At 49.4% G+C, this 21855-nt stretch overlaps 1 protein-coding gene across 1 annotated transcript in view; it reads left to right on the top strand.

The window, feature by feature from the left end:
• Positions 1–21550, top strand: part of LOC119514221 (uncharacterized protein DKFZp434B061-like) — an 80729-nt gene extending 59179 nt beyond the window's left edge. Inside the window, exon 4 of the mRNA XM_037809884.1 lies at positions 20852–21550. The gene's annotated coding sequence lies outside the window, so the exon portion shown is untranslated. The remainder of the gene's footprint in view (positions 1–20851) is intronic.
• The last annotated feature ends 305 nt before the right edge of the window (positions 21551–21855 follow it).

The following is a 21855-nucleotide window of genomic DNA, read 5'->3' as shown; positions in this document are numbered from 1 at the left end:
GAGCTAAAAGGGAGGAGTACATGGTCAGAGGTCCGGGACTTGACTTGGGTCTTAAAAGAAGCTAAATCCCAGGAAAGTGAAATAGAAAAGGTTGTCAACACCCTACCCATCCCCAACACTCTCACTCCAGGGGTGGGTCCTGATTGGGTTAGCCAATCAAGATAATCCAACTCCCCTTCTGCTTTGTCACATTGGTCAGTTCTAAACCAATCAGCACATACATTCCCTTGTCACAGGAATTGGTTTTGGTTGACCCAATCAGAAAGAGGCTCAGCATTTTTGTTATGTGGCTGGGGAAACTTCCAATCTCTCTTTCGTTCTCACAATTTGAATGAGATAGCATGTGGCTCTAATTACTGACAGGTATTTGGTGATTAGAAACACTAACCTGCAAGTACAGCCAACATAAGGAAGTGGGAAGAGACTAGAAGATCACAGAAAAATGGAATCCCGGCCTTGATCAAACTGTGCCTGAAGCCTGTTGCATTGGACCATTCAGTTAAATAAGCTAATAAATCTGTTTTATTTCATTTCATCTAGTCAAGTTTTGATTTCATATTTCTATTACTTGTGTCTAAAAGTTGGTGCAGGGGCTGATGGAGGGCTCCGAGTAGGGAGGTGAGAATATGCTTGTCATTGGGCAGCCAATAGTGAGGAGGCCATCTTGGCCCAAGGGAAAGGTTGGTAGGGATGTGGGTTGGGAGGAGGGCAGGGGCTACAGGAAATAAAAATGGAAAAAAGTGTGGGGTTGAATAATGGAAGGACTGAGGCTCAAGTTTAAGAATTTGGATTTGATTCCATAGACAATGGGGGGCAATTGAAGATTTGTGAGCAGAAGAGGTGAGTGGTAGAGTGTGGGCACAGTGGTGTTTGGGGGAAGATCAACCTAAGAGTGGGATCTAGGTTGGATTCGAAGGGAGAAACTGAGGGTTGAGACTTAAAAAAAAAAATCATTTACTGATACTGCCCGTAGTCCACATTTTATCTCATTTACTCTTAACAATAGTCCTGCTTTTCTTTTTTTAAAATGAGTTTCAAAGATCCTAGGTACTTTGACTAGATCATATATTATTAAATGGCAGAGTCAGGACTTGAACGTAGGTCATCTGCTTCCAAGCCCTGTACCTTTATTCATCACACTTGTGGTAATGCAGGTGACAAATAAATATGGGCTAGACTCAGATGGTGTCCATATCAGTCTGTGGGGGATGACAGGATGGGACAAGGGTCATTAGGCTGGTGAAACCCTAGACGTGGTCTCATGGGAACTAGACCAGGGAAGCTGTTGTTATTGTACTTTCTCTAAAGTGCTAGACCTTGCAATTAGAAAAGAGAATGAAATAGAAAGTATAAATATTTTGGGGGGAGGTGAAATAATCATCAGCTAAGATAATTATTTATCTGGAAAGCCCAAGACAACTTCCTGAAAAACAATTGGAAGAAAAAGAGTTTAGTAATATGGCCAGTTACAAAACAATATATAAATATCAATAGCTTTCTATATATAAAATGGCTAGAAGATAAAATAAAAGACCTTATTCACAGTGTCAGGAAGAAAATAAAAACACGGAATACTTGGAAATAAACTTTATGAGAACTGTACAGAACTCAGATGATAGAAACCACAAAACTCTTCTGAGGGATATGAAAGAGACTTGAATAAATATGATATATTCCTAGTTCCTGGGTAGAAAGATTTAACGCTATAAAGATGTCAATTCTCCTTAAATGAATTCACAAAATCAAGATAATTCAATCAAGCTCCTGACAGGATTCTTTTTGTTATTAGAACTTGAAAAAATAATGATGAAGTTAATATGGAAAGATAAAAAAATGAGAATAGTTAGGAAAATTCTGAAAAAGAAGAATGATGAATATTTACTCTTGGATATTAAAATCTTTATAAGGGGATAATAATTAAAACAGTGATTCTTGTGTAGGAATAGATGGACCATTGTGATAGAAGAAAGTCAAGAGATAGATCCAACTATTTAAGGGGATTTTATATGCGTGTAAAATAGATCCAAGTACTTAAGGGAATTTTAAATGAAATGGCATTTTATTTGAGTTGGGAAAATATGGCCTATTTTATAAATGATGTTGGGATAATGGGCCAGCCATGAAAACACAAGCCGGTTCTCTACCTTGCTCCTGATACCAAAATAAGTGCCAATAAGATCAAGCCATGAAAACCATAGAGATATAAATATAGGTGAATATTTTGATCATCTGAAGTTGGGGAAGTTTCTTCTAAGTATGACATGATATCCAGAAATCATAAAAGAGAAGACTGATAAATCTGACTGTATGAATATAAAAATGTAAATATCTTAAAGAAGTTTATAAGTAAAAAAATAGGAAAAATGTATATAACATAGAAAAGTTAAAGGTTTAATTTTATCCCTACTGTACAAAGACCTTACAAACCATTAAGAAAAAGAAAATACCTCATTAGAAAAATGGGCAAAGGGCATGAATGGGCCATGCACAAAGAAAATAAAGTACAAGTGACAAATAAATTCAACAATACAGCTATATGCCCTCATTAATAATGTAAGTGACGCCAGTAAAAATGAGTGTCATTTGCCTTCTGTTGGTTTGGCCAAGCATTGAGGTAGGTGACTGTGTAGGCAGACAGACAGTTTAACGCTATTGATGGGAAGTATGTTCCGAAGGGCAAAGTGGCAGAATTAGAAATAGCAAATCTATTGCAGCAATCTCATTTGTGGGACTTTATTCTTAGGAGGCAATTACAAAAATGAGGAAAGAGATATGCACAAGGAGATTTATCACAACATTGTTTATGATAGCAAAATGTTGACGACATCCTAAGTGATCATCAAGAGAGACCCATTAAATATAAAGTGAAATACATACATACAATGGAAGACTATCAAATAATTAAAATAATTCTGTAGAGCTCTACTTACTGACATAGTAAAATGTCTGTGACATATTGTTGAGAAAGAAAAGCAGGTGTCAGCAAGAACAGTATTTATAATACAGTTGCTCTTCTATAACATTATATACATAGAGTTCTATGTGTTCATATGCAGAGAGATATGTCTAGAAGGCGGTCCACCAAAATGTTACGGGTGGTAGGATTTGGGGTGAGTTTTACTTTCTTCCTCATACTTTTAAGTATTGTTTTTTAAATAATAGAGGATCAGTTATGTTTTCCATCAGAACAATAATAAAGCTGTTTTCATTTTGAAGAAATGAGGTAAGTATTAAGTAGAGGGAATCAGCACATGGTGAGTTGGTACGTGGTGCCCGGGAGGATTGTGGCATCGTGGAAAACCCAGAGTGGGAACTGATTCTGGAGGGAAGAGGAGGCTCTGGGTTTTCGTGCGTTGGTTTGGAAGTGACGGTGGCTGGTGGGCAGTAGGGCTGCTTCTCGGCAGGCTGGCCAGAGGCGCTTGCAGTTCGGGTGGGGAGGGGTCCCTTTTCTCCAAAGACTATCCTGTGGAATGGATGAGACCTTGGAGGAGGGAGCACATTGGCAGGGGCAGAGGTGGGCTGAACACGGAGCCCTGGGTACGCCCCATTATGAGCTGGAGAAGAAACAGGATGAGTGGTTGGGAAGGCTGAGGGGGTCCAGGGCACAGAGTGCCTCAGAATTCCAGAGAAAGGTCAACCATGTCGAATGATGCAGAGGCACGGGAAAGGGCACAGGCTTTGACAAATGGGCATTTGTTGGTGACGCTGGGGAGAGCAGCTTTAGCGGAGGAGTGGGGCTGTTCGTGGGAGTGAGTGGGAGTGAGGGAGAGGAGAGCTCCTTGTGGGAGAAGGAGAGCTATAGCCTGTGGGATACAGAATTGAGGGAAAGAGACTGGGCCTTGATCAGGGATGGCAGTAACTGGCACGTGTACCTCTCTGCTATTCCTCACCCATGCGAGGCATCACTAGTTATGCAGCTGAGTCCGGATGCAGCCGTGAAGTCTTTCTCCCTGCAGCCGGTCAAGGGAGTCACTGCCCACCTACTGGCATTGGTGAACCTATTCCCCATGCCAGGGCCTGGAAGGGAGGAGTAAAGGAGCAGGAGAGAGGAGGCCTGCTGCCGTCAGGGCCTCCCGGTGCAGGAGCAGACCGTGGCATCAACCTTGGGAGACTTCCGACCCCGGAGCCCAGGGGCAGTGCTCAGTGCTGCCTGTGAGTCTGAGAGGACTGGGCGCCGGGATGAGTTTATCTTTGGGTGAATTCTATGAAAATGCCTGGTTGTGTGTGAATTAATCAGTTGGTGCAGAGATATTTGGGGGCTCACCATCTAGCTGCCTGGGACACTGGGCATGGAGGGGTCTGTCTGCGGGTTCCAACCGTGTGGCCTGAGAGCAGAACAAACAGTTGAAGTTCGGTCGTGGCTTTTTGGAGGACTCATAAAGAAACCACTGCATGTGATTCAGCTGCGTGTTTCCAGCGTCTTATTGTCTGCACTGGAGAGAACATGAGGGGATTTAGAAGGCAAAGGCCCTGCTGGACTTGGAGTGGCCAGGGCTTGTCCGGGGCAGTGGAGGAACACAGACCCACAGACACAGCTTGCCTCCAGAAAATGACCAAGGTGGGGAATGGGAGGGACACCTGGCCCAATCTAGGGGAAATGCTTGAGGAGCTTGGCCCAAGGAAGTAGACATTTGCTTTTAATGTGCTGAGGAAGCATTTCCTAACGTGCTCCTTAGAACCCTAGTTTTCTTTTGTTTGTTTATTTATTTTTGTTAGAGAAGTTGTAGGTTTACAGAAGATCATGCAAAAAATCGAGTTCCCATACAACCACCCCCACTTTTAATATTTTGCTTTAACACGGTACCTATGTTACAATTGATGAGAGAATTTATTATAATTGTACTATGAACTATAGTCCATGGTTTACCTTAGGGATCACTGTGCTGTACAGTGCTATCGTGGTTGTTTTTCTTTTATTCTGGCAACATGTATACTGCCTAAAATTTCCCCTTTTAACCACATTCAGGTATATAATCTGGTGATGTTAATTATATTCACAAGGTTGTGTTACCGTCCCCACCATCCATTACCAGAACTTTTTCATCTCCCCAAACAGAACCTGGTTTCTTGAGGTTGATCTTAGAAGAAAGCGTTCTGTGAACAGCAATGCACACGAGCATCGTAAAGGCTCTGAGATGTCCTACAGCAAAGAAACATGTTCATTTGAACTTGTATTTTCACAGATTTATTTGACCACAGAAACGTTTTCAATTTAACACCAGTTAACTTCCTGCAGGACCAGCGGCTGGCCTGGGGCGGAGGGAGCGACATGTCCTGGGTGGCTCCAGGGGCAGTGGTTGGATGAATGTGGGGACACTGCAAAGAAGCGGAATTTGGCTCAGTTCGAGAACTTCGCAACAAATGGAAATATTTTAACCCTGAGAGAGGCAGTAAAGGAATTCCATCTCCTGGAGGTTTCAAGAAGACTTGTCAGGAATACTGCAGAAGGAAGCCAGGCTTTAGGTGGGGGTCAGCATGGATTTCGGGGGTTCCATGCGTCCTGGGAAGGAGGCTCCTTGGCTGCCCAGGGGTGATTCTGCTCTCTTGGAGCCTGTAGCCTAGCTTGTTTCGCAGTGTACTTGGCGCTAGAATACTTAGGATGCTTGAAATGAACAGTCTGTGAAGGTAAGATGTGAACGCATAAATATCCTCATTAAGTCCCAAATACGCATCCCAAACTTTACATAACAGGAGCAGCAGCTGGAGACGCCCACAGCCCTAATTGCTTTTCTGTACCAAGAGAACTGTCCTCCCTGAGTTCCGCATCTCCCATTCATTTAGGTAATTCCTGGCGAGAGCCAGCTGTGGCAGACTGGCGGGCAAGCAGGCATGTTTGTAACAGCAGCTAGTGGGTTCTGTCACCAGGAGGGGATGCCACGGGTTGCTAGAACCTCTCTGCTCTCTTAGGAAGTGGAGCCCATGAGGAGGGTCACTCCTGAGGATGGATGGATGGTCGCTTAGTTCTGTTCCTGATCTTCATGGGTCCCGATGATGCTGCCAGTTGGTCTTAACTCCCGGGGACTTGACAAGCACAATTCAGAGCAGCAGGATCCAGGGCCAGGTACAGGCATGGGTTTGGGAATGGATGGGAGAAAATGATTCAGTTCAACAGATTATAAAGTGCCTTCTCCATCTTGTGCTGGACCCGGGACTCTGAAACCAATCAGCCACAGCCTCTGCTTTCAAGGCTTTCAGCCCAGGGGAGGAAACAGCCTTGGGTGGGGAAAGGACTGTGATCCCGGGGAGCTTCAGGGCTGGGGGATAACAGAGGGCGGGGAGACTGAATCTCTTCTTGGGAAAGGGAGTCCGGGAAGACTTCTTGGAATAAGAGACAATTAGATTGGGTCTTGGAGATGCGTCTGACCCAAAGAGCAAAGAGTTACTGGTGATTGGGGTTTTCCCTTCTGCACAATGGGGCAACATTACAGTGGACTTTCAGATCCCGAAGTCCCCAAAGTGGTATCTAGTCTGTCCCTTGCCTCCTGGTCTTAATAACCATCTGGGACTCGTGAGGACCCTCTTGAGGTTTCTTTAAGGTGGCTGGAGCACGAGGCTCTCGGCAGGGAGCTGGCCTGGATTCTCACAGTGGGAACCCGGGCCCTTGATGACAGAGCTCTTGAATGGTCAGGTTTGAGCCTTTCTGTGAAGAGGCTCTAGGAAGGGCTGTGGCCCTGGCACCCTGCCCACCAGGCCTCCCGTGGGTGGCAAGTGAAACTTTTCTTCCTGCTTCTCTCCCAGCAGCCAGCTCCATTCCCCCAGCCCCAAGTGGCGGCTCCTTGGGCCGGAAACAATGTGCTTTCTCCATGCCTGGGAGTGGAAGTCAGCAGTTTGGCACCGTCTGGCTGGCAGCCTCCACCGGCTTCCTTTGGCACTTTATTGGCAAAGGCGGTGACATTTCTTTCAGTTGGGTGGGTGGAGCTGTTATGCAAACTCCCGCTCTCCTCATTCGCCAGATGAATATTCATGACTCAGGCAATCTGTACCAGCCAGACTTTCCTGAGGGCGGCAGCTTTTCTTCTCTTCCTCTCTCTCTTTCTTTCTCCTTCTCTTCTTCCCAGCTCTTTGGAAAGCCGAAGTGCGGCTATATTTAATTTATAAATACTGAGCTATTTAGCTTGCCTTTTGAGATGCAGGCAGTGGGGAGGAGGCTCTGGGGGAGGGGAACAATGGTGGAGGCATTTGGTCCCTGACCCTGAGTTTCTGGGTCTCCCTTGAGTTTGGCGTCTTGGTGACCTCAGGCCTGAAGATACAGCAGCTTCTGCTGCTCCATCCCACTCTGGTCTTAGAGGTTGACGTGGAAACTAATGCTCTGTTGCTTTCCTGCTCAATGCATGGTCCAGGCCACACCAATGCACTGTTGCTCCACCCCCCGCCCACCCCCACCCCACCCCCTGGCCTCGTCCTCTCCTGTTTGCCAAGGCCCACCCTGACTCTGCTCCAAGCCCTAGGGCAAAGTCCAGAAGGTTCGGGGACATTTGCCAGTCATTGGCTTTCTAAGCAACCAATCCCTACCTGGGGCCCCAGTCCCGGGGGGCACACCTGCTCCCCTTCTAGGAAGCAGCAAGCTACCTGGCTCCCTTTCTCTCTTCTGAAAGAGGAACTCAAAGCTCTGAAAGAAGGGTCGGTTGGAATTCCCAGAATTTGCCCGGAAATTTGGTCTTAGTGAGAGTGTGCTCATGTGAGTATCTCTTGTGTGCGTGTGTATGTAAATATTTACGCACAGTTTAAGGGAGTCTGTATGCCTACATCTATGTTCAAGTGTTTGAGTGTGTGTGTATGTGTAAGGGCGTGAATGTGTATGTCGCGAGAAGTCTGGGAATCTTTGCATGTGCGAATGCGCCTCTCTAGTTAGTCTCGTGTGTGTGTTGCGGTGGGTCTGGGGGTGTAAGGATGCTTCTGGGGGGGAGTGAAACTTGTTTGTGTGAGTGTGTATGGATGTGTGTGTCAGTGAATTGTGCATGTGTTTAAAAGTGTGCATGTGCCTCGAGAGTCTGGGAGAAAGAGTGTGTGTTAGTGCATGTTTCTCCTGACCCCCCATTCCCTCCCAAATCTCCTCTCCCATGAGGTGGAGGGGGATGCTTCCCCCCTTGCAAGTGTTACAGATTCTATCCAAGGACGCGAACAGAAGGTTTCCCAGCACAGAGCGTCCTGAAATTACTTTATATTCCCCCCTCCCTGTTTCATCTAATCAAAATAGCAGCGCTAGGCTCACCCATTCTCCCTGCCCACCACTCAGCCTCAGAGGGGGGAACGAGGTGGGCCATCTTGTCTGACCCCCTTTGCGAGCACCTTGCAGTCCCGAGCCAAGGAGCTGTCTTCCAGATCTCCTCCTGCCACGGCCCATGCTTCAGTGGCAAGAGCCAGCTGCCTCCCTGCCTGCCAGCAACTGCCAAGCTCTTCCAGAACCCACATCCAGGCCCGGCCTCATTTACAAATATGCAAATTTGCATCTTTTCTGCTATGCAAATGGAGACATGACAAATAGCTAATTAGGGTCAAAAGAGGCACTCTGAACCAATTAGTTGTAGGGTTGATCCCTTTCTTCAGGGAAGAGACTAGGCCTTCCCCTGTTCTCGGGGCATGGTAGGGAGCCCCCTCCCCAGCTCTGGCTCCCCCACATGCCTGTCTGTGGCCTTGGATGTTCAAAGAGCACTGAAACAGGAGTCAATGCGTGGTACCCACGTGAGTCCCAGCCCCACCTCTGACACATTTTAGCTGTGAGAGCCTGGACTCACCTACCTGGGCCTCAGTCTCTTCCTCTGTAAAGTGGAACAATGGTGGTGCCTGCCTTGCCCCTTATCTCCCACCCCAGTGTATTGAGAGCCAGGAGAACTTGGATGTGAATAGCCTTTGAAAAATGTATGAAAATTCCTTTGATAGGCACATTACTTCTAAAGTACTTTTAAAAAAAATTTTTTTTAAGATTTACTCACATATCATACAATCATCCAAAGTATATAATCCATCGATCACATTACCATCATATAGTTGTTCATTCATCACCCCAATCTATTTTTTTAAACATTTTCCTTGTACCAGAAAAAGTGAAAGCAAGAATAAAAAAAACCAGAGTAAAAACAGAACCCCCAAATTGTCCCCTCCATTCTTCCTTCAGTTTTTTTTTTTTTTGCCCCCGTTTTTCTACTTATCCATCCATAAACTGGACAAAGGGGAGTGTGATCCGCATGGCTTTCCCAATCACATTGTCACCCCTCATAAGCTACATTTTTATGCAATCGTCTTGAAGATTCAGGGGTTCTGAGCAACAAAGAGGCACTCAGGAGGAGACTCTTAGGCACAATTATAAGCAGGCCTAGCCTCTCCTTTGCAGTAACAGTCTTCCCAAGGGCAAGTCTGTTGTCTGACCCCCTTTGCAAGCACCTTGCAGTCCTGAGCCAAGGAGCTGTGACAGAGGGCTCGGCACATCAAACCACCAGTCCTCAATGTCTGCAAGCACATCAGCAACCATCGAGGTGGGGAAGCCCAACACCCCATGCCTTCTCCCCCAGCTCCTCAGGGGGACTCTGCATATTTTTTTCATTGTACTTCTGAAGTACTTTTTGCCCTTGATCTCATTTAATTGTCACTTCAATCCTCTGAAGTAGAGAGGCAGTGCGACGTACTGACAGGACGGGAGTAGGTTTCATCCCTTGCACCAGCTCTGGCCGATTATTAATGCTACCTGGAGTGGTGTGTTGAGAAGGATTCCGAAGCCAAGTCTGGATTTACCAAAAGGAACTGTGATTGAATAGTGATGTCTGCTATGGGCAAACTCACATGCTGTGTATTTGTTGACCATGAAAGATGTCAAATTTGGATCAGCAACCTCAGTTCTAGTCCTGACTCTCACAAGTATAGCAGACAGCTATACTTAGGGTACATTACTTATCCTTCCTGAGCTCAGCTTTCCAGTATAAACTGAAACCTATGTTTTAGAGTTATTGTAAAGATTAAACAAGAGAAGGTTAGACAAAAACCCATTGTCATCTGGGAGGTGCTATGCCCATTTAATTGACATACTGAGCCATTTCAGAGGTGAGAAGCCCGAGGTCTGGGGAGGGTAGATAACTTGGAGAAGAGGGAGCCAGCAGCTTTGCCAGACAGGTCTGCACAGCACCTAGGGCTGTTCTCTCTGCCACTACGAGATCCTGACTCCCTCCTACCACCCCCACACTGATGCCCCAAGCGGGCTGCAACAAGCCCTGCTGGCCCGACTCCATTTCTGGGTGAGAAATTTGGCTGAATTGGCACCTGAGAGAATGGGGCAATTGCCATCCTGGAGCCTGAGGCCTGGGCCAGGGCCAGTGGGCAAGCAAAGGGATGGTGGGCAGGCCTGAGCATCAGAGAGCCAGCCAAAGCTAGAGAGCAAGCAGGAGTGAGGCAGGAGAAGACGTGGCTGGAGGACAACTCACTTGGGGATGCTGAGAGCCTGGGCCTGGGCTCAGAACAAGAGCCCAGCAACGTGTATGTCTTCCTGGCTGCTGGGATTGTCTGAGCGTGTTTGGCTGGTGTCTCTGAATATTTTTGTGCATGTACATGTGTCTGAGGATATGTCTGGGTGCATGTGTTGTTGTAAACATGTGCGCATGCATATCAGTACAAAAATAGGTATAGCCATGTAGTTGCGCACATCTATGTGTCAATGTGTGTCTGTATGTCAGTGTGTCCCTGTGCATGTGTGTCTGCCCATCTGTGTTTAAGTGAACTTGTTGCATGAATACATTTGTCAATTGCTGTGTATATGTGTCTGTACATTTCTGCCTATATTCATGAGTGTCTATTTGCACACATCTTTCAATATCTGTGCAGGTGGGTTTATGCCCTTCTGTTGGCGTCTGTGCAATTATACCTGCGCATCTGTATCAGCATGTGCATTCTTTCCAGTACCTCTGTGCTCCTCTACATTTTGTACACATAAATCTGCTCAGGTACATGTGTTGGTGAATATCTCTGTGGCTGTGCTCATATGTTGGTGCATTTCTGGGTGTGTACATCCATCTGTGAAGGTGTTGGTATCTACTTCAGTATCAGGCATGGCTATATCAAGGTGAGCAGGGTGGAACTTCCTATATGGCTGCAGCAGCTCCAGGTCTTCAAGTTTTGCCCTGTGGCTGGGGCCTCCTGGACTCTTGTGTTCCTTTGCTATGCTTGAAGGGAAGCTTTGACCTGGGCTTCCCAGAGTCATGCCAGATCCTAGCTTGGTGCCCCCTGGAGAAAGACTTGTCTGCCCTTTGGGACTCATTTATCCCTCCCTTCTCTCTTTCCTTCTCTCATCTCCTTCTCTAGTCTTCCTTCCCATTCCCCTTCCTTTCTCCCTTTTTCTCTCCCTCTTTCCTTTCTTCTCTTCCTCCCTCCTTCCCTTCCTGCAATTCTCTTGAAAAGACCTGGCCTTGGACTGCTAAGGAGGTGAAAGATGAAGCCCTTCAGTCTACCTCAGCTTAATTAACGTAGCTGTATTCTCCACTGCGTTTCAGTAATCGGCCCCCAGCAGTAGCTTGGAATGAGAATCCTCAGCCTTTTCTCCTTCCCTTCTGAAATGCCCCCTCTCAGCTGTCCTGCAGCACTGGTGAAAGGTGGCCCCACTACCCACTGGAAGACCTGCCGGCATGGACTTCGGAGCACCTCTGCCCAGCTCCAGTGCTGGTCTCTGGATGGTTCCTCTGCCATCACTGGGCCTTTCCTGGGATTTGACTTGCAACCACCCTGCCTCCTGCCCACATCCATCTTCCAGCTTCCCCTTGGCTGCACTTCTCCTCTTGCTTACCAAGTCATCCCAGGCAACCTCATCTTGGATATGGATCATCTCATCTGCTGGCTGTGAATGTCTCTTCTACTCTAACCTGCTGGGGGATCCTTTTGGGCAGGGACTGGGTCAGATCCATCCCCGAGTCTTCTGCAGTTCCCTAGACCAGGGCCTGGGCAGCAGCAGGCTTGGAACATGAGTGCTGAAGGAAAAGTGAATGAAATGACGATGTCCTTCTGGCAAGACACAAGGTGTCCCTGCTCATCCCTTGCAATTATCAAATGCCTTCCCACCTCTCCCCTCCATTTCCAGTGCTCTCTCTCTGATTTTGAATGGAAAAAAAATAAAAAAGATTGATTACTAAATGTTGGGAACTATATAAATGAAAATTAAAATGTTTAACACCAGTGGGGTATCATTTGAGCTTTAATACAAAGGGAAAGCATGTTAAGATGTCAGTTTATGGACAGTTCCAAATTAGCATGATGTTCTTAGCTAGTAGAATGTCTTGACTTTTCCCCTCTTTCTTGGGGTCTGTGGCTAGATGTTCTCCTTGTCAGAATCATGACTGGGCATGCAGTGGAGTGTGAAGAACCTATCAGGCTTGGATAAATCCGAGTTGCATCTTATTAGTTGGGTGACCTTTCTGAACCTCAGTTTCTTTATCTGCACAATGGGATAAAGGACCTACCTTAGGGTGGCTGTTAGAAAATGGTGCACAGGGCTAGGAGCAATGCCTGGCTTGTACCGTGCCACCTTTGGAATATAACCAGAACCCAACCACTTCCTTGCACCTCCACTGCCATTGCAGTGGGCTGAGCACCATCATCTCTGCCCTCCCACCCCATCTCCTATGGTCTGTTATCTACACAGCAGCCACAAGTAGCCTGTGACATTTAAGTCAGGTCATGCCACTTCTCAAAACCTCCAATGGCTCCCATCTCATCTGGAGAGAAAGCCAAGGCCATCATAGTGAATTCATGTTCCACCCGTCACTGTCTCTGCTCTTCTCCCTTATCTCATTTCCCTCCAACCACACTACCCTCCTGGCTGTTTCCCGAACATGCCGGGTGCATTCCTGCCCCAGGACCTTTGCATGCTGTGTGTCCTCTGCCTGGAATGCTCTTCCCCGGTTATCATCGTGGCTCTCTCTATCGGGTCTTTACTCAGATGTCATCTTTCCTTGGGAAACGCCCAGCTGTTCCTGATTTATGTTTTATCTGTGGCACTTATTACCATCTGGTATACCATACTTTTTACCTATTTATTTTCTACATTGCTTGTCTTTCCCCAAGAGAATGTAAGCTCCTCAAGGGCAGGGAGTTTTGTCTTTATTCCCACCATGTGGAACAGAGCCTGGTACATAATGGGCACTCAATAAATCTTTATTGAATGAATAAGTTGCTCATCATCTGGGGGTGGGCAAGGCATGGGAATGGCTGTCTATCAACTTCAGCAATTGAAGGATATTGTTCTGCACCTCTGGGGGGGCGCTGATAACAGGATTCCTATGGGATATAATATTACTTCATTAACCAGGGTAGCAGGGGCTTTTGGGGGAAAATGTACTCCTTAGTCCTCCAGCTTAGGGGTAGCCAGCTCAGGAGGAAGCACTCATGTACTGATGCCTGACCCAGCCTGTGAGTCAATAGAGTGTCCTCCTGGGCCGACCAGGGGTTGCAGCTGCCTGCCCCCTGTCATTCTCTCTTTTATCTCCCTGCACCATGGCTTCAAGGCCAAGGTGGCTTTACTTGGAGGATCACACCCAGCCAGGCCTCCCTATGGGAATAAAGGCACCAGAACCTGGAATAAACTCAGACTAAGCTAGGTGGTTCAGCCGGATGCTGGAAGAATGTGGGAGGGGCACGGGACAGGTACCCCAGGCTGTGGGGGCAACGTGGCAAAGCCAAGCATATAGGAAGGACTTGGGGAATGGCAGGCAGCAGGGTGTGGCTGGTGTGTGTCTACCTTAACTTGGTGAGAAGCCAGGGTTGGGTCTGATTCTTCTTTGCCTGCCCATCTGGTTGCTTAGAACCATGCCTGGCCCTCAGTAGGTGCCATCAACATCTGCTGGCAGCCTGGCTCAGTTCAAGTCCAGCGATCTAGGAACTGGAGAGCCTAGTCACCGCAGGGCATGGGAGAAATATGGTGGTGCAGGTCAGACCTCGGAGCAGGTCTTGGAGAAGAAAGGAAGATGTTTTTACCCACCTCCGCTTTTAAGGCTGTTTCCTCAAAGGTGGCGATAGGGGTTCTCCAGACCTGGGAGACACTTCCAGGCCAGAAAGAGCCCCTCAGACGTGATATACTCCTGGCTAAAAGTGGCTCTGTCTGGATTCTAGTAAAAAGTTTTAAACTTTAAAAAAATTTTTATGCCATGTACCTCTTTAGCAGTCTGATGGAGCCTATGGGCTCTTCTCAAATCCTGTTTTTAAAGCAGAAAATAAGATGTACAAAGGAAACACATATTGAAATATCATTCTAACCAGGTACCCCAGGTTAAAATGCCAGTTGTGCTCTTTGAAGACAAATACCCCACTCTGTAAATAGAACACAAACTCTGGCTTTCTCCTCTCCATCCTTGGAGTGGGAAGTGGGAGGAAAGGTGTTTGTGCAGATTTTTGCAGGGTTCTCTGGAGTGGAGAGAGCAGCGTATCCTGCTATGCTCAGGAGGCAGAGTTTGGAACCCTTGGGAAGCTACAGGTAGGCCGAGGGACAGGACGCCTGGGAGAAGGAGTGAGCTCCATCCCTGGAGGTGGTGGGCTGGGGGCCTATCTGTCAGGGATTCTGGGGTTGGGGTGAGGCAGGAGCTGATTTCTGCCCAGGAGAGAGGATTTTGATTGATTGAACCTTAGGCTCTTTTGGAGGTAGATGGAGGAGGTACCAGGGCTGTAAAATCTTTCTCCTTCACTAAACCCTGGGCACCCAAAAGCAAACCTGGGAACAAACGAATAGCCACTTTCTGATGGCTTTGGCTCGCCAGGCCTGTGCAAGGAATTTGCACGAGTGTAACCTCAATTTTGCGGAAACCCCTTGCTATTCTGAGCTTGTCCCTCAAAACCATTCCTGGGGATGGAGGTTTGTAAGCAATACCACCCAGCTTCCCCCTCTCCCCTCTGCCATCTGGAGTTTCAGTTCTGGGCTTGGGATGGGATCCCTCCTTCTTGCCTCTGTGGAATCATCACCCTCCCCTGCAGCTTCAAGGCCCCAGAACGGAGCCTCAGGCACCCTCCAATTGTCCAGTGCAAATCCCCTGTGGAGTGGGTGGGGTAACTGAGGCCCAGAGAGGGCAAGGGTTTTGCCCCAGTCATACAGCCTCCTGTCTTCCTCCTGCTGCTGAGCAGAGCCCTCCTGAGTGGGGCGAGACGGTGGAGGGAAGGTGGCCTTTGGGTCCCCTTTGACAAACACATCATGTTTCCCACCTAAACCATCTCCACAGGTGGGGAGCTGGGGACTGGTCTATTAGCTTTCTCCTGCTGTCCCCCGAGGGTGCATTTGTCTGTTTTGCATTTTTTTCCAGGCTGTAGTTAGACAACTCCTGGTCCTGGGGGGAGCGCTGCAAAGAGAAAATGTCAGGGCGACATGCCGCCAAGATAACATTAGCGAAATATCAAGTCCTTTATGATGTCAGGAGGGATTCCTTCCTGCTGCTGAAGCTGCCTAATGACATCATAAAATAGGCTTGCGGCAGCCGCAGTCCCCCTGAGTCATCAATCAGGTCTGGGCTGGCCTGTCTGTGGAGGGTGCCAGCATGCGGGGTTGGGGGTGCACAGGAATTTAGGCTTGAAGGAGGCCCCAACACAGCTGCACTGTGGTGAACTGAGGGGCTGGAGACAACCATGGCCCCCAGAAAGGTCAGCACTCCTCTGTGGCCTGGGCATCAAGGGGTAGGCATGGCTCCTGGGGCCCCTTGGTGATGCCAAGGCTGCCTTGAGCAGGCACTCACACCTCCGGGGGGTCTGCACCCAGCCTAGAGCACCGCAGTGGTGAAAGGGAGGTGGGGGCCTAAACCCAGCCTCCCTGTCTGCTGACGGCTGACCTGTCTCTCTAGGGAACCTGAGACATCTGGGACAGATGGGATGGCCAGGGCCACAGTCTCCATCTTCTGGTTCTACAGGACTAAGAGTCACGACACTGGAGAGAGATGGAGACAGTCTTTTGACTCCTTGGTGGCTGGCGTGTGCTCCTGCAGGCTCTGTGTACTTGCTTATGTGTGCCCTTCTATCTGTATATCCCTGGGGTGTTCACAGTATGTATACAGCTGGGTTTGCCCACATCTGAGTTTGCCTGTGTGCACACTTGTGCCTGCACACCTCATGTCCCGCTTGCCTGGTTTGTATCTGTACTCCATGTTTGGGCTTATGTGTGTCAAAGTGTCTGCAGTTGGGCAATGGACTGAAGGGAGAAGGAGGATCTCAGAGGGGTAGATGGAGCCATAGGGTGTATGTCTGTCAAGTGCTTGCATCAAACCAGTGGAGAATTTTGGATGTGCATTAGAACCATCCAGGGAGAGTTTACAGATATCCATGCCCTAATTTCTTCTCAGATCAATTAAATCAGAAATTCCAGAGGTGTTTTTAAATTCCATTGGTGTTTTTAAAGCAACTCCCCCCAACCCGTGGTTCTAAAGAGTGGGCAGGCTCGAGAACCAGGGGTGTACTGAGCCTTGCTTTTCAGTGTGGTCTGTGGACAAACAGACTGGGCATCTCTATGACATGCTGATTATCAGACCCCATTCCAGACCTCCTGCATCATAATCTGCAGTCCCCCCCCCCCATAATCTGCATTTCAACAGCATGCCCAGGTGATCTGTTGCCTCTTGCACGTTTGAGAAGAGCAGCGCTTTTCAACCTGGAGCAGGCAACAGACCCACCCTGGAGGGCTGTGTTTTAACAAATCCTCCAGGGTCATTCTGCTGCTGAGTTTCTGACTCAGTAGGTTTCGGGTGGGTCCCAAGAATTTGCTTTTCTAATGAGCTCCCAGGTGGTGCTGATGCTGCTGGTCCAGGGGCCACACTTTGAGAACCACTGGCATAGCTGCACCTAAGGAGGGAGTCAGGAAGGGAGGGGAAATCAGGTGTCTGTGTGTGTGTGTGTGTGTGTGTGTGTGTGTGTGTGTGTGTGTGTGTTGGTGGGGTGGGGGGCGGGGTATGAAGATGGGATGGGAGAGGAGAGGATGTCTCAGTCACTCAGGAAGATGATGTTCCCCCTACCCCACCTGCCATCATCTTGGGGCCTCAATTTCCCTGGCTCAGGGGCCAGGCCAGGGATGGGGTAGTAAAGACAATAGGAAACAAGCATGTTTCTTGAGAGCTGCTGGCATCTGTTCCCCTTTCTGACCCCTAGGCTACCCCACCCCCATTCTTTTTTTTTTTTTCTTCATTTTTTAAATTAAATTCAGTTTTGTTGAGATATAGTCACATACCATACAGTCATCCCTGGTGTTCAATCAACTGTTCACAGTACCATCACATAGTTGTGCATTCATCACCCCAATCTATTTTTGAACATTTTCCTCATACTAGAAAGAATCAGAATAAGAATAAAAAATACAAGTAAAAAAGAACACCCAAATCATCCCCCCCATCCCACCCTATTTTTCATTTAGTTTTTGTCCCCATTTTTCTACTCATCTGTCCATACACTGGATAAAGGGAGCGTGATCCACAAGGCTTTCACAATCACACTGTCACCCCTTGTAATCTACATTGTTATATAATCGTCTTCAAGAGTCAAGGCTACTGGGTTGGAGTTTGGTAGTTTCAGGTATTTACTTCTAGCTATTCCAGTACATTAAAACCTAAAAAGTGTTATTTATATGGTGCATAAGAATGTCCACCAGAGTGACCTCTCAACTCCATTTGAAATCTCTCAACCACTGAAGCTTTATTTTGTTTCATTTTGCATCCCCCTTTTGGTCAAGAAGATGTTCTCAATCTCATGATGCCGGGTCCAGATTCATCCCTGGGAGTCATATCCTGCATTGCCAGGAGATTTACACCCCTGGGAGTCAGGTGCCACATAGAGGGGAGAACAGTGAGATCACTCACCAAGGTAGCTTAGTTAGAGAAAGAGGGCCACATCTGAGCAACAAAGAGGCACTCAGGGGGAGACTCTTAGGCACAATTATAAGCAGGTTTAGCGTCTCCTTTGCAGTAACAAGCTTCATAAGGACAAGCCCAAGACAGAGGGCTCAGCATGCCAAGCCGTTGGTCCTCAGCATTTGTGAGAACATCAGCAACAATCCGGGTGAGGAAGTCCAACACTTCTGCAATTTCCACCCCCCGCACCGGCTCCTCAGGGGGACCCTGCATATATATTTTTATTCTCTGCCCAAATTATTTTGCTGCCCCTATTCTTTTAAGAAAAAGGATCCAGGGCTGGACACTCCCCAGAGCCTGAGCTCATCAGATGCCCCATGCTTCAGAGGGAGGGCATTCGGGAAGCTGGGGTCCAGCATATGGTTGGTGCTCAATAATTAGGGCAACCGCAGTCTCAGTTTATGATTACCATCCTGTCATTCTCAAAAGTTGGGACAATAAATTATGTAGTTCCCCTATGGACAGTGCTAATTGGAATAATTAAAGTCTGACTGAGGTGGAGGTGAGGAGGCCCAGGGGGTGGGAGGGGGGTGATGACCTGTGTTCCCACGGCCACCTGCCCTCGGGGCCCCTCCCCCTCACCTGGCTTCCTAGGTGAGGAGTGTGAGGGACGCTCTGGCAGGGTTCGCCCCGGGACGCCCAGCTGGGGCACCGGGCGTGGCCTGGTGGAGGTGGTGTACCGGGGAGCAGACATCTCTCCCGTATGGCAGCTAGCCCTCTGTCTGTCTGCCTGTCTGTCCATCTGGTAGGGAGACAGGAGGCGGGGTGGGGCTGGCGTTGGGGTGGTGGTGGGGGCAGCAGGCAGGCAGGCAGGCAGGCCGAGGCCCAGCCGCAGCCCCCGTCGTGCCTGTGGCCTGATCTGCAGCATCAGCACCTCTTCTGCCTGCATCTCCGCCCGAGGAACCGGAGGGCTAGGGGAGGAGATAGCCATCAGCGGAATACCAGAGGTGTGAGGCAGCCATGACCTCACCCAGGGTGTGCCTGCTCCCGGAGCCCTGCCAGGCCACCCTTCCCGCCCGCGCCCAGGCACCCCCGGGCTGGGCTAGACAACAAGCTCCGGCCAGCCATGGCAGGGGGGCAGGGGCGTCACTACGCTCTGGGCTGGGTCCCAGCCAGGGCTTAGGATGGGAACTGGGCAACTCTTCCCGAAGCAGCCTGCAGGCTACCTGGGAGTGAGTGCAGGTGGGTGCTAAGAGGGCCCCAGCACCTCTCTGGCTTCCTGGAGGCTGGAGCATTTGGGGGAGCAGTAGGGAGGCAGGGTTGCGGCTGGGGAGAGCAATTTGGACCTGCAATTGAGTACTAAAATTGACCCAGAAAGAAGGGAATTTGGTACTCCCAAGTGATCACAGGAGCTTGGAGCTCTGACTCAGCATGGGAGAGGAGAAAGTCAGATGGTGCAGCAGCTCAGCCAGCAGAAGAGCACTTTCTGCTGCCGGGATCAGGCAGTGTGCAGCCAGAGTCCATTTGTGGAGCAAATCCCGAAAAACCCAGCAGGGACCATGGGAAGTTTTCACCTAGCCAAACATATTAAAAACACTTCCTGGTAACTTCAGATTCTGATTGAACCCGGAAATCCACACTCTGGTAAAATAGGCTGTGTAACGGGAAGTGGTTGACTGTGGGCTGGGGGGCAGGGGGTGGGAAGGACCCCAGGATCTGTGAAGGTTCCTTGGGCAAAAATCTTCTCCTTCCACCCCCAACCCCCGCCCTGATTTCTGCTGAGCGGCTACAACAGAAAATGAGGCAAGCAGAAGCAATGGGGTGCAGTCCTGAGCCTTCTGGGTAGGGGCTGCCTTGGACCCTTCCCCTGCCTTGGCTTTGACCTGTCACCCAGCTGTTCTCACTCACACCTGCAAGCACACTCAGTCCTTCCTACACATCCCTCCCCCACCCGTGTCTACAACCACACCCACTCCCACTCTTACCCACACTTCACCCACCACCCTCATCCCCACACCCACTGGGAGGTAAGCCTACCTCACCCAGAAGCTTTGCACAAAGAATGCAATTAATACATATGTGCATAGTGAATGAATGGATCCACCTGTGAGCTGCTAGTCTCTTTCGGCCATGCTCTTGGTCAGTGGGCTTGGAGTCCCACACCCAACGGGGGACAGAGGCAGCATTTGTCCCAGGGCTAAAGGCCACAACCCTTTTCTCCAGAGCGCCTCCTGGTGGCTGCTTGTCCCGGCCCCATGGATCTGAGCTCCGCTGCCTGGAGCCCACTTTTCCTCCATGTGCTCAGGGGACCCCTGGGTGCATCTCAGAGGGTGTCATTCTCTGAGTTGCATATTCAGTTCAGCAAATGTTTCCTGGGCTTTCCGTGTGCCAGGCCCTCTGCTGGGGCATGGGGCATAGAGAATTTCAAGGAACACCTCATGATTCTGGGGCTTAGCAAGACCCTGAGGTGGGCTTCCACTCTGTCCTGCAGTCATGTCCTTCCTGGACCCGTCCCCACCTGTTCACATGCCCACACGCACCCTCGCATTTAACACTCACACACTTTTCTCTGCCATGTGACAGCCATCCTCCTCCTCCTTGTCATTTGCTTCCTCCTCCGCATTTTCTTTCTTCACAGTGGCTCTGGATAGGGTCGTGTCGTCTCGTTCTGGGGCAGTGTCAGGACTGTTGTGGAGACTACGAGCCCCCCCCCACCTGCATCTAGGAAAGGTGTCTTCTCACTCTCCCTCAGTTTCCTGCTTTGGCCCTGGGAGATGCAGAGCCAGGTGGAACCCAGGTGGGTGGGTGGGGGTCCCTGCTGGCTTTTGGGTAAGGGTCTTGGGTTCTCCTAGCCTGAGGCATGGTGGGAAGCAGACACATAAGAGAGAGGAGAGAGAGAGACGGAGGGTGGGGAGAGAGAGAGAGAGAAGAGATACCAAGACAGAAAGAGAGAGGGAGATAGAAATAAGAGTTAAGTCACGAGACTGAGAAAAAAATAGGGACAAACAGACTGACAAAGAGATTCTGACCCTATCACTATGCACTTCCGAAAAATCTTTCTCTTTTCTTAGGGGTGGAGCTGGGTCTATCTTCAGCGCATGTGGAGCTAACACCCACGGCAGTGCACAGCCCTGGAATAGGAGGCAGAAAGGCCCGGGGCCATCCCTGCACTCTCCGGCTGCCTTAGCTCTGGCCCTTCCTTGAGGAGGGGGCCTTGGACGTCTGTTGGGTGGTCTTCCTGGAGGGGGTTCCAGCCCCAAACCCTCCCATCTTCCCTCCACGGGCCCCTCACTTGTAGTAGTCTTGATACCCCTCAGCCCCAGCTTCAGAGAGCTTTGTCAGAGACGGGAAATCAGTGTTGCGGGAAATTTCGCAAATTCCCAGCAGCGTCCGGCCCCACCTTGCGTGGGCGGCCTTCAGCCTTTTCTGCGATGCTGGATGTCAGGTCTCCCTTCTTTTGCACCCTCCTGCCACCCCGGGCCAGCTGGGAACGTCTGAAACCCCTTTCTCTTGTCCCTGTGAGGCTGCCTGGGGTGGGGGTGGGAGCAGGGGCTTGAGATAAGGAACCAGATCTCACCTCCTTCCCAGCCAGACTGCCAAGAAGTTCCTGGGCAGGTTCTGATAAGGCCCAACCCGATCTGCAGGCCTCCCCGGGCCCCTCCCCTTTGCCCTTGGCCTGGGGGACCCTCCCCAGCCCTGACCGAGGCACAGGAGCCCTGCGGAGAGCCGTGAGCAAGCTCGTGAACTCCACAAGGGCTCGTGGCAGGAGCAGGCCCTTTCTGTCCCATCCCTGCTGCGCGCACCCGCCCCAGGACAGAGGGGCCTCGGCGGCCTCCAGCTTGGTTATCTGATTTGGGGGTTGATGGGGTTTCCAAAGGAAAACAATATGGTAATTTCAGAATGTTCCTGATTAGATGAAAATGATATTGCATCAAAGTTACTTCCTTAATTTATTCAGAAAATAACAAGAGAGAATTCTCTCCGAAGATCCTTAATTAAACCAGAGCCTCCACAGTGCAGGCAAGGCAGACACGGAGCCTCAGGTGCAGGGAACAAAGGCTGTCCCTGGCCCGAG

This window comes from Choloepus didactylus, chromosome 2 (genome assembly GCF_015220235.1).
Source record: "Choloepus didactylus isolate mChoDid1 chromosome 2, mChoDid1.pri, whole genome shotgun sequence".
In the NCBI taxonomy this organism is placed as follows: Eukaryota; Metazoa; Chordata; class Mammalia; order Pilosa; family Megalonychidae; genus Choloepus; species Choloepus didactylus.
This window is presented reverse-complemented; position numbering and strand designations above follow the sequence as displayed.